General features: G+C 42.5%; 1 protein-coding gene across 1 annotated transcript in view; it reads right to left on the bottom strand.

The window, feature by feature from the left end:
* SYN2 (synapsin II) overlaps positions 1–12,770 on the bottom strand; it is a 1,086,516-nt gene that overhangs the window by 536,840 nt on the left and 536,906 nt on the right. The gene's annotated exons all lie outside the window — the stretch shown is intronic.

Here is a 12,770-nt window from a genome sequence, read left to right as displayed (position 1 = left end):
ATGCTGTGTTTACACCTGAATAGCCTCTATGGGTTATCTCCAAAATGACACTGGGCCTATGATTATTTTCTGTGCTCTAAAGTGTACAGTGTATCCTTTGTTTCCTAATTATGTTCTCCAATGAGTTAATGTAAGAGTGGGAGAGGTGTGGCGCATCAGCCAGTGCAGCTGAGTCCGGAGCGTGGGGCTCATGGTTCGATCGCCGGCGGCAGCTCAGCTCAGCACCAAGTGACTCTGGCCACTAGCTCACTTAATCTCTTTGACCGCCCCCAGCACCTTGAAACCTTATGGGGTGATTTGTTTGCGCTTAACACATATGGATTATTATTATTGAGACATTATATTGAAACCATAACGCAACCATGCTCTCCATTTGGTCTTGCATCTCTTCAAAGACTTTTAAACTTGTGGAGATTTTGACAAAAACTGGAGTTGTGTACAACACCCTACTCGGCAGATTGTAACCAAAAATTGTAGTTTTATACGATAACTCATCTGTGTGAGTGATGCCAAAAGTTGTCATAGTGCCCAATCCCTCCTTATCTGTGTGCCTTTAAAAAATTGTTGTTGTGTGGGGCACTAGTCTATGTGAGTGTCATAAAAAATTTATTGTTTGTGCAAACCAAGGAAAGCATTGAATGTGCCACTGCTCGTTGCGAAAGTCTGCTTGAGCTCAAAACATTAAACAAGGAATGCTTTCTATTTGTGGATGGCTCATGGACTCCTGAGTGCCTCATCTGGATATCTGAAAGGCCAGTGTCCGTGTTTTATTTTGACATGTTGTAGGTTTTCTGTGTCAATATTTAATTTCTTTTATGTCCTGTGACTTGAATCTGGGTTTCTGTCATTGTTGCACATTATAAATAAATAATCTAACATTAAATAAATGTAAGCTAGAAACATCAGAGGGCATCCTTATCGGCTACCTTGATTTTGTTTCCTTCACCTATGTCATATGAGGTGTCCGTGAAGACAGCTATGTCTTACCCGCAAATCCTGTTGGTTTTACCAACCGAACTACTACTACTTCACAACTAGTCATTCTGTAATTTAAAAAACATAAACACTGCCTGATGATACTCCTGCTTTCTGTATGAAAGTCCAGGTGGGGTGCAGGGTAGTCTGCAGGAAGGCGGTGCTCATTCGTTTTGGGAAACGCGTGCTGTTTACTGGAGTTACAAAGATGCTTCACTTCTGTCCATACAAAATAGCAGCCATTGCAACCAACAACACTTTCTGATTCAAGGCGGCAGGGGGCAGCTCATGCTTTCTGTGCCCAAATGAACTTCAAAGTGGCCAAGAACATCAGTTGATGAGAAGTCATATTCAAGAGCATTCAGCAGTAAATACTCGGCACTGTCTCTGTGTGGGTGCTGTGTATATTGATGTCGAAATGCTTGCTGTTTACGAGAAATATGCACCAAATAAGTGACTTCTGGATGGCTGAAGGGGTTGGGTCTTTCCCTACTATAATCAGTAAACAATTGTTCCTGCAAGTGCCTCTGTAATACAGTCTTACATTGTTTAACTAGAGCCACATCTGTCTCTGTTCTGGCCCACAGTCTGGAATGCAGACCCATTTAAATTAGGGTGCAGGTAAAGCAGGGGTCAAGAAATACATGCTAACACATTTTCACCACTTTCATCCATCTATCATCATAATGGATTGTCATGAAAGACGAATAGCTGTTTTCTCACCAGTTGTGAAATAGCAGACCTAACACGTTTAGCATGCCCGATCTCCATCCTCAAAATGTTAATTTCCAGAAGGTAAGCTAGTGTAAACACCAAGGGCCAGATGTAGGTAACTTCAATTTACCGACTCATAAATACCGAATTTTACCGATTCGGTATTTATGATTCGGTAAATATGAAGGAGGGAGATGTAGGTAATTTTTAAAATTGAATTACCGAATCGGTAACATTCGGTATTTACCAATTCGGTAAATACCGAATCGTATTTCCCATTGATTCCTATGGGCTGTGAAGCCCATAGGAATCAATGGGAAGTACCGATTCGGTATTTACCGAATCGGTAAATACCGAATGTTGCATGGGTGCAGGGGGTGTCACTTTGACACCCTCTAGCACCCCACGTAAAGGCATGTGTGACATGGGCACACATACATGCCCTAAGGGCATGTCTGTGTGTCACATTGCACAGTGTGCATGCACAGATGTGCATGCACACCTGGATTCGGTATTTTACCACACAATAGGATTGTGTGGTAAAATACCGACTCTTAAGGGCCTGTGGCACTCTCAGTAGTGTCACCTACATTTGGATTTACCGAATCGGTAAAATTACCTAATCGGTATTTTACAGAATCGGTAAATTTACCGATTCAGTAAATTTACCGATTCTGTAAAATAATGGCCCCTACAACTGAAAATCCAAATACCGGTCGGTAACGGCCGAATTCGGCCCTTACCGACCGGTATTAGGGCTCTTACATCTGGCCCCAAGTGAATGAAAAAGAGGTATTGCCCACAAAGGTAGTGCCTTCTTAGAAGTGTTTCCGAGGTCGAAAATTGCACTTCAGCTACCAATGGTGTAAATAAGGTACCTTCAAAAGCTCAACAATGACCTTAGGTTTTACCAGTAACAGCCTTGCAGCCCCCACTGAGGCCATTAAGCTTAGACAATATGAAACATGGAGTTTTAGCCAGTCAGTCAAAATCTTTATTTCGGCAAAACAGCCATAAAAGTACAGATAAATAGAGAAAAAGACATACAGATATGAAATAAAATATATAAATATATAATAAATACATGTTAAAAACAGTCCTTAGATGGAAATGAAAAAGATAACAAGCATTGGTAATGCATCAGTTTCCCCTATGTAATGAAATAAGAGCTGTTTTCATCAATCATCGTCCGGGAGAAGGAAAGAGCTCCCTGACAGATAACACAGGAGTGGAATGGATGTGGCACAGTGGTCAGAGCTGCTTACTTGAGCGCTGGGGATCTCGGCTGCGCTGCGCAACATCCTGTGATTCTATGCGAATCACGTAATCTCTCTGGGTGATAAATTGTTGTATAAATATGCTGCAAGAGTACAAGGTAAAATTTTATGAAAATATAGTTCCATCAAAGCAGAGATACCCGTAGGGTGAAGTTGCTGCGCTATATAAGAAATAAATACATACATACAGATGGGGCCGGACTGGGAACCACAACCGGCCCTGGCAAAGTGCTCGGCCGGCCCCGCCTCCCCACTCGGGGGGTTGGAGGTGCCGCTGAGCTCTTTGCCGGGGCCGGTTTTCAGCCAATTTTGGTACAGGGCCGATTTTGCAGCTACGCTGCAAAAACGGCCCTGTAACAGAAACGGCCCCCAGGGGCCCAAAACTGGCCTCCACCCGTGCGGCGCACCGGAGGATTGCCCGGTGCCCGCTATGGCCAGTCAGGCCCTGAAAGCAGATGCTAACGGTATTTCGATGGTGGGAAACTGATACGAGAAGCAGACAAGGAACTAGCATTGGTAAATGCACAAAAATATGCTACAGCCAATGGAAATGGAGGAAAGGTAATTGCCATGCGCAGGAACCAATGAGAAGCCAGGAAAGAGAGGAGGCGGGATGTAAAGCCCTTTTACGTTCATATTAAAAACAATAGATTTCTCAAGCACAGTGCAAGCACTGTGCAGGCAAAACCTAAAAAGGGAGAGTAGGAATATACAACATTTCTAAGATTCAATGCTTTAATGTCACTAACATCCATTAAAAACTGTGCAAAATTATACCAGGTGCCACATTATCCCCACAATCATAAATTGCATATTAGCAATGTTGGGGAGTTTTAGTAGTACATTGTCAATGATGCTTTCGACTGATGGAGTGATAGTTTGTGATGTACCTTCTACACATGCAAAGCGTATTTGGAGCTCTAAACCGGCTCATAGTCCTGCATGCCTTCTGTGCCATGCAACAAAGCACAGCCAGGGTAACCAGTACTGGAAAATAATGTCACAAGAAAGTGGTGGATGTGAGCAAAGCAAGTGACAATGCTTGGGCTGCAGAGGCAACACTGGCATACCAGCCATTGTGTACCACCACAAAACCCAACTCAGGTTTTTGGGGACATAGTCAGTTCTCTACCACTTGTTCCCTCTTTCCTGTGGGTCAGCTCTTTTGTGCCTCATACCACCGGATATTTGCATGCACAGACAGGTTTGTGATGAACAGCATTTACCTGTTGCAAACCCCTCTGGTGCAGTCAGCGCTCTGAACACCGGTCCATATGTCCACGTTGAAATAGAAGATCCAATGTCCAATGGTTCCTTATCACAAAAAGTACTTGATCACACAACTGAGTTTCATCTGTATTTATAAAATGGTTTCATCTGAGAAGCTGCCAACATGGATCATTATTTGCCCTCAACTCCGAAAACCTTAGTATAGCCGAATTTCTTTATGCAGCCGCATTGACATTTAAATCACTGAGCACATTTAAGGTACATTTAGCTCTGGGGTTAATTCTGCTTGCACTGATATGACTTCTATGCATGTTCACTCCTTTAATGCTACCCTACCCTATGAGTGTTTATGACCTGGTCAAGCACCTGTATTTGTTACTATCAGGAGATAGCTTCTAGGATGCTTGTATGGGGAAGTGTCAGCATTCTGCTGAGTACACATTAGAGATGGCTGCTGTACACCTTCACCTAATTTTTTGTTTATACCACCCATTAATACGACTCCATAAAAACCATTGACCTGATTTGACCCAGGCTTACCATTGGTCATATTTTCATGACACAGAGTGTATGAGGCAAGATATAGCTGTCACTCAAACTGCATGGTAGACATGAACAATAGAACCCTGCGTACGTTTGTTAAGTGCTGAGAAGAAAGGGAGATAACAAACAGTGGGGACCTCGATGGTGCAGAAGTCCCACTGCTATTGTTTGGATTGTGGCTGCTCACAAAGACTAAACGTACAGTACAAGTACCATTGTTGCCACTGCTCACTGTAAATCATTATGAATTTATAATTAATGTATCTCAGCTGCCGTCCATTTGAATGTGCATGGAAGAAGCTGTAGCCACCAATGTCATCTCAATGATGGCTGTGAATGGGGATAGATGTCAGACTCTGTCCTTGACCAAAGTCAAACCAGGGAGACACTGCTGTAAGCAACATATTATTCATATAGGTAAGGCAACAGTAGCTGCTGCTACCCAATACATCATGATGGATGATCATGGCCTTTTTCTTTCCAATGCTGTAGGCTGCCTTCCCATTCTCTGTGCCTTTTTGTTCTGCCAGCACTGTTAGCCTTTAGTTCAATTGACAGGCCAATACATTAATAAAGGTCTTCAGCCTGTTTTTGCTACTTTTGTACACATTCTTCAGAGTTATTGTTTGCTACAGATTGTAAAACAGTATTCAGTGCACAGTTCCTACAATAGTGCTACAGTTACCCTTCTCTGGAATGTGCTGCTGAAGATGCCATTTTTAGGACAAGCCAATGCAACGCTTGTGCTGTTAGGTGATCTGTTGTCTGTACTTTGAAGGCTCTGACACATCCCACGGATTGGATTGTCTTTTTTCTAGTGTCATTTAACAATTGTAGACTCCAAATGGCTAACGCTTGGTCAATCCGGGGTTGTTAAAATGTGCTACTCACCAGTAAGGGTCTCAAGGCGTGCGTGTGGGGTGGTGCAGCTCCATATCAGCGGCAGAGCCAGGTCTTGAAGCTCTTCCTGAAAGTGTGCAAGGTAAGGGAGCATCTGATGTTGACTGGGAGCTCGTTCCAGGCCTTTGCCACGATATGAGAGAAGGCTCTTCCCCCTGCTCTGGTTCTGTAGATGCAAAACGTGTTTCTGCTAGGGGGTGGTCAGCAGAGTGGAAGTTTCTTTTGGGTACGTGGAAAGATACTCTTTCATGGAGGTTTTTGGGTCCGATATTGTGGAAGAATTTGCAGGTGTGGGTGAGTAGCTTGAAGGTAACTCTCCTCGACGGAGAGCCAGTGGAAGTCTCTCAGGTGTTGGGTGATATGCTTGTGTCATGGAGTCCAGAGGTGGAGTCAGGCCGCAGACTTCTGGATGGTCTGGAGTTTGTGAAGGAGGGATTTGTTGATTCTGGCATAGAGGGCGTTTCTGTAGTCCAGTCTGCTGGTTATGAGGGCGTGGGTGATGATTTTTCTGGCTTTGGGGTGGATCCACTTGAATGTCTTGAGGAGGGAGTTGAAGCAGGTGAAGGTGACGGCATTGATCTGGCGTGTCATGGTGAGGGAGGAGTCTAGGATGATGCTGAGGTTCCAGGCGTGGACCGTCAGGGTGGGTGGGTTTCTGAGGGCAGAGGGCCACCATGTGTTGTCCCAAGGGGAGTGGGCGGGTCCAAGGACAAGGACCTCTGTCTTCTCAGAGTTGAGTTTTAGGCAGCTGTTGCTCATCCAAGCTGCGACGTCCTTCATTCCTTCCTGGAAGCTGAGTCTGGTGTCTTCAGGGTTCTTAGTGAGGGAGAGTGTTGTTGAATTTCTGCATCTGCCTTCTGAAGGTACCTCCTCCTTTTTTTGGGCAGCTTTACTTTCCAAATGGCGTTCCTATATCATCCATCTTTGTTACTTAATGATTATGCAATAATTTGCGGTGATAGGATTGGTGCTACTGTTGCCCTAGATTGAGGACATGGCACTTTGTGATCTTGGATTTCTGATTGAAACAGCATACTGAGAGAAAGTATACAGTGCTTAATCTGTGAACAAGTAAGTGACGGGCCCGTTCAAGGAGGCCACTGCAGCTTTTATCACCTATTGCCCTTGCCAGCACTGCCAATGCCAGTACCAGCCCAACTAGGAAGCATCACACGCCTCTAAGTGTCACAAATTTAGACTATTCCTGGCCCCCAAAGACATATAAATGGCACGTATTACCCATTTTCAAGGTATATTTAATTAATAAACAACTGTTATTGTGCTTGTCGCTAAATTAGATTGTCATAAATGCTGGCTTTGACAATTAAGTGCCGGTGATAAGCACTGGAAAACACTGGCTCAAATTAAGCACTGCAAGTACGTCACATGAAATGATGTAGGTTTCTTAGTTGGTGTGGGAAACTGAATTGTTATGGGGAATGCATGACCTCCCACCCAGTTAAGCAATATAGGCCTGATATACAGAGAGACAGTTCACAAACAATGGATGAAAATCAGTCTTGATCCTGCAGCAATAGAAGAAGCTCATTCAGAACTGTCATACTGGGTCAGCTCTAGGAGGGGAATACAAGCAACCCGTGGCTGGTTTTGGCCTTTTTAATGCAGATTGAGACCTCCTATTAGAGCTTCTGCACTATAAGTGTGCTTCTTTTCTGGGCAGAACAATTAAAAACTGTACTTCATACATCCCTATGCTTTTGTTTGGGGAACCCGAATTACAAGCTCTGAAGGAGGTGGTAGACAGGACTGAGGCAAAAACTTTATAAAATTTATATTTGTAACATTTATACCTGCATTATTAATTTGCCATTATATTAGACGTTCTCTATATTTTTAGAATGCAGTGAACATAATGATTTTATGTTATACCTAGACCCTGATTTTGTTTTTTAAACATAAAGTAGGCTTTACCAATGGAAAATCTATGTAGTCTGTGTAGTTAACTGCACTCTTAATCCCTAGTGCTATAGAAACCTGCGTGTGGCACACTTTCGTCTTTCACTTCTGAACAATATGCAAGTGTGAATTGTGAAATGTAGTCATGTAAGCAATGTCTTATTTAATGTACAGAGTAGCTTTAAGCATGTCAAAAATGTTTTCCCTCTGACATGTAACTGGTTCAACATGGTCAGCTGGAGATGGAGCTGCCGGGCAGCTCTCCTGAAACGGTTTAAGGCTTCTTTTGTAGGTTGAGGGGCAACAACATTGTAGCCCGCATCCGACATTTGTTTTTTTTGCCACTTGAAAAGTTGTTACAGATTTTACTGTGGCCTTAACTAAAAGTCACATATGCCAAATGTTGTTTGGCAATAATTTGCCATGATTATTGGTAAAGTGCGAGACATTGGGGTGTTGGTCGACTATGGTGTGAGCCCTGGGCAAGCAGCAGTCCAAATCCCTGGCAGAATGAGCCACAACAAGTCACTAAATTAAACTGTGCTTAACCCTGGGTATCTTTTTGTGCAAAAAGCAGTCAGGCTTAACTTAGAGGCAATGTGGAAAGTATTTATGCAGCACACAAAAGTAATAAAGTGAAAACCTAGCATAAGGAAACTCCCAAACAAACTTATAAAAATATAGTACATTTTTATAAACTATTTGAAACAAAAATGACAACAACAAAAATGAGTGGAACCATATTTAAGAATTTGTAACCTTTTTTAGTAAAATCAATTCGCCCAAAATATCAATGCGACAACCGCAGACATCTAGTCATGCAAGACCGTGTCAAAGTCGAACAGTAGGACTGACTGCAATGGAGTGCTGGTTGGATACAAGAAGTGGATTGGGCCCTGTTAGAAATGGGGTTTCTGGTTGGCTAGGGTATGCACCTAAGCCATGCAAAACCCACCACTCTAGTCAGGGTCAGTGTAGTACACACTAAATGTTTACCTGTGGTCACCCTCTGGTAGCTTGGCGCAGAGCAACCAGGCAGCTAAACTAAAGAGGGAATGTGTGAAGTATTTGTGCACTCACACACAGTAACACAGTGAACACACCACAAAAGTATGCCACACCAGTTTAGAAAAATAGCCAATATTTATCTGAGTAAAACAAGACCAAAATGACACAAATCCACCATACACAAGTAAAGACATGAATTTGCAAGATTAAATCAAAATGTAGTGCTTAGAAGTTAATAGCTCCAACGGGGGCCATCTGGTCATGCTTGACTGGGGTGAAATCAAAAGTTCTGTCTCACCGTGATGTAGCGTGGTGAAGTCTTTGATATCCTTGAGATTTCAGTAACAGGAGGCAAACTCAGTCGAACCCTTTTAGAACCTTAGAAAGCAGGATGTAGAGAGTCCAGTCCTCTCGCTCCCTTGTGCAAGAAGCAACATGCAGCAGGCCAACACAGGAACGCAAGCAGCAAAGTGGCAGTCCCTCCTGCCAGCACAACAGCTCTTATTCCTGGCATAATGTCCTCAGTCCAGAAGTGTCCTTAGTATATGGGGTCAGAGGTCCAGTACTTATACCCCTTTTAGCCTTTGAAGTAGGGAGACTTCAAAGAAAGACCTTTGTAGTTTACAAGACCCTCCCCTACCTGGCACTGGCTCCAGACACTACGGGGGGTAGGCAGCTCTTTGTGTGGGAACAGGCACAGACCTATTCAGGTGCAAATGTCAGCTCCTTCCACCACTCTATCTCAGGAAGACCCATCACCCTGGTGATAGGCCATCAGGATATGCAGGGTGTACTTCAGCTCCCTGTGCGAGTGACTGTCTAGAGTGAATTCACAAAGCCCAGTTGTCACCCTGACCCAGACTTGTATGCGAAGGACAGGCAGAGGCACATATTGGTTAAAGTGAGAAAATGCTAACTTTCTAAAAGAGGCATTTTCAGACCTGCAATTTATAGTAACAACTCCACTACAAGATCTACTTTTAAATGTTGAATTCATAGACATCCAAACTCCAATTTTGTATCTGCTCGCAATTGGAAGTTACACTTGTAAAGTGTTATAAGGCAGCTCCAATGCTAACCTGTGGGAGAGACAGGCCTTGCTGTAGTGAAAAACGAATTTAGCAGTTTCTCAAAACCAGGACATGTAAAACTGAAAAGCACATGTCCTATCTTTTAAATACACTGCACCCTACCCATGGGGCTGCCTAAGGCCTACCTAAGGGGTGACTTACATGTAGTAAAAGTAAAGGTTTGGGCCTGGCAAGTAGGTTAACTTGCCAGGTCCTAATGGCAGTTTAAAACTGCACATACAGGCTCTGCAGTGGCAGGCCCGAGTCAGGCTTGAAGGGATACTCATGTGGATGGCACAATCAGTGCTGCAGGCCCACTAGTAGCATTTGATTTACAGGCCCTGGGCATATGTAGTGCAATCAAATATGCCAACCATCGAGAAACCAATGGCATTACATTTGAGACACAGAGCATATGCACTCTAGAACTGGTCAGCGGTGCCCAGAGTCCTAAAAGAGTCCTAGAACCAGAAAAAACAAAGTAAGAAACAGGAGGTCAGAAGCAAAAAGACAGGGGAAACCATGCCAAAGATACCAAGTCTAACAGGCCGGCTTAGCACTTACCTTCAGACTTAGAAGAATTTTCAAGAACCATTTTCTGAGATGGTAAAGTTCAGCGGGGCAAGGCTGCAGGCAGTATCTGAGGAGGGGGCATCAATGTCTGGGAACTTGGGGTCGAATATGGGGTAAAGATTTCTATGTTCAGACTTAGTATAGAAAGATGAAAATCTCCAGTGCGATAAATTAGGCGACTATAGCTGAAGACAGTTACAGGGGCTCAGAAAACCCTTTGTCCAAATGTTTCCATACGTGTAGATTGTGGTCCCGCTCCACATCAATAAATGAATAAATAACGTGTCCAAAGCAATAGAGCACTGAGGTTTGCTTTTAATTCACTGAGCGGGATGAGGCCTCCATGGAGCGGGACCGCAACCTACACGTATGGAAACATTTGTATAATTTGGAGGGTATCCCATCAGTCTATTGTTGGATCCCTACCCCTAAATTACCTTACTATCGCTAAATTGAACACATCTGGTGTTCAGTTTATAATCGGCCCCTATTGCTTCCCCTATCCATGAAATTTCTCTTGGATTTGAAATATTTTTTCTTAAGGTCTTAAGGCAGCCAAGACCTGGTACTCCCTCCCCATCCACCTCGGTCTTACCCATGACCACCTCTCCTTCAGGAAGCAACTCAAGACCTGGCTGTTCGAGCAGTAGCGGACCCCCCCCCAACCCCCCAAAGCGCCTTGAGACCCTCCGGGTGAGTAGCGCGCTATACAAATTTCTTGATTGATTGATTGATTGATTAAAGAGGAAATAAATTGGGTTGGAAACTGAATATTGTTCTAGATACTTAGCCCTTGCCACGTAATGAAATATTGTTTTTAAAATTCAATACTATTGTCATATAGAGCCCTGTTGCACCACATATAAGAAATGATCAGGATATTTTGGATGACAATTAACCACCCTACTGATTTGCTGTGCCTTGACAAAGGAACTGTGGGTTTGAGATCCCACTCCGAAATGCGCGTTCGCGCCTTCCTTCTTCTTTATTTGCTCGGTGTATAAATGAAAATGAATTCTACTCTCCTTGCTCTATGTGCCAATTAAACAAATTATGTTATTTATTGAGAAGTTCAGTTTAGTTATGTCATTGAGTATGATTGTGTTGTGTATGATTGTTAGTTGTGTGTCTGGTGGCGTGAGTGCATTGTGAGATATTTATTTTGCTCTTTGGGCTCAACTTTTGATGCGATTTTGTAAATAACTTGAAAGTAAATTAATATATTTATCCATATATCTATATATAAAAAATAATATAAAAATATTTTTTGATAAATAAAAAGATGAATAAGTAATGTATTAGTGGTGCAATACATTTTTTGATGATGGAGGTATATCCCGAATAGGAAATAAATGTTAAGGAGAGGTTTTCTGTTGTTGCTGTTCAAGAGGGGCAAGGGGCATCATGACCCATGTGAAGCTTCATCTCTCGTGAGTCATGGCCTCTCCACACACTCACATGAATTGTAGGTAAACCGAATTAGTCTAAAAGATTCAAAATTTTAAGAAAAGATTCATGAGCAAGCTTATGTTATTTATGTGTTTTAAAGTTAACCTGAATTTAATGAGGCTTTTTGAGTGATAAGCACTTGCATGTCCTGTGGTACTAATCTAATTTTCAGGTAGTAGATATTTGTACTTGTTTAATAGTGAAGTGACCTTCACAACACTTTTGAAAGATTGGTCAATATCTTTCAGGAAGAAGAGAACACAGGTTGGGGAAGGAAATGAGGAAAATAAAGGCGAGAGACTAGTATCTCATTGTTGTCTAGCCCACTTCTTAAAGCAAGTACACCAACTGTACCAGGAATTAGGCAGATTATGCCTACTTTTCATTTTTAGTAGTCCGTTCAGTCCCTGCAGTCCTGTCAAAAGTGAATGAAAGAGTGATTTCAGAAGAAACGTCTCCTTTAAAGGGAAAAGGACATGAATTAGAAGGTCAAGAGTCGAACATGGATGTGCTTAGACGGCAGCCCTATTGTAATGGAACTTTAATAGTAAAATGTTACTGCTAGCAGTAAAGATTCCACATTGAATTGGTCCTATCTAGCTTCATGTACTTGATCACTTTAAATAAAGCAAGAAAGAAAAGGGAAAGAAAAAAGACTGATAGTCAAAGAGGGCCAGTCTTATTCAAGGTTATTTGCATGGTCGTCCTTTGTCAAATATAGCCTAGTTATGGGGGTTCCCATTGTAGAGGTGGGGAGAATGTTATCATATTATATATATCTTTGCAGGAGCATATGGGGTGTATGTGTATCAAGAAGCAAACTACTTTATTAGCTGATAGATACCACATACTTGGTTACTTTTACATTGAATATGTTTGACACCTTGGAAAGCAGGACTGCCATTTTTAAGTGGCATGTATAGAGTGTTTCAAGGGTATGAAGCATTTGTATGTATCCGTTGCAAACACTGTCTTCATGGTCTACTCACTAATATAAATAATTCAATTTTACAGTACAGTTCCAGTAACAAATGGTTATTGTGCACTAACACTTAATACTGTTTTGTACACAGAAAAAAAGCAGCAGCCATATTTAAGTGGTTGCAAGTTATTT

The sequence above is a fragment of the Lissotriton helveticus genome, chromosome 9 (genome assembly GCF_964261635.1).
Source record: "Lissotriton helveticus chromosome 9, aLisHel1.1, whole genome shotgun sequence".
NCBI lineage: Eukaryota > Metazoa > Chordata > Amphibia > Caudata > Salamandridae > Lissotriton > Lissotriton helveticus.
This window is presented reverse-complemented; position numbering and strand designations above follow the sequence as displayed.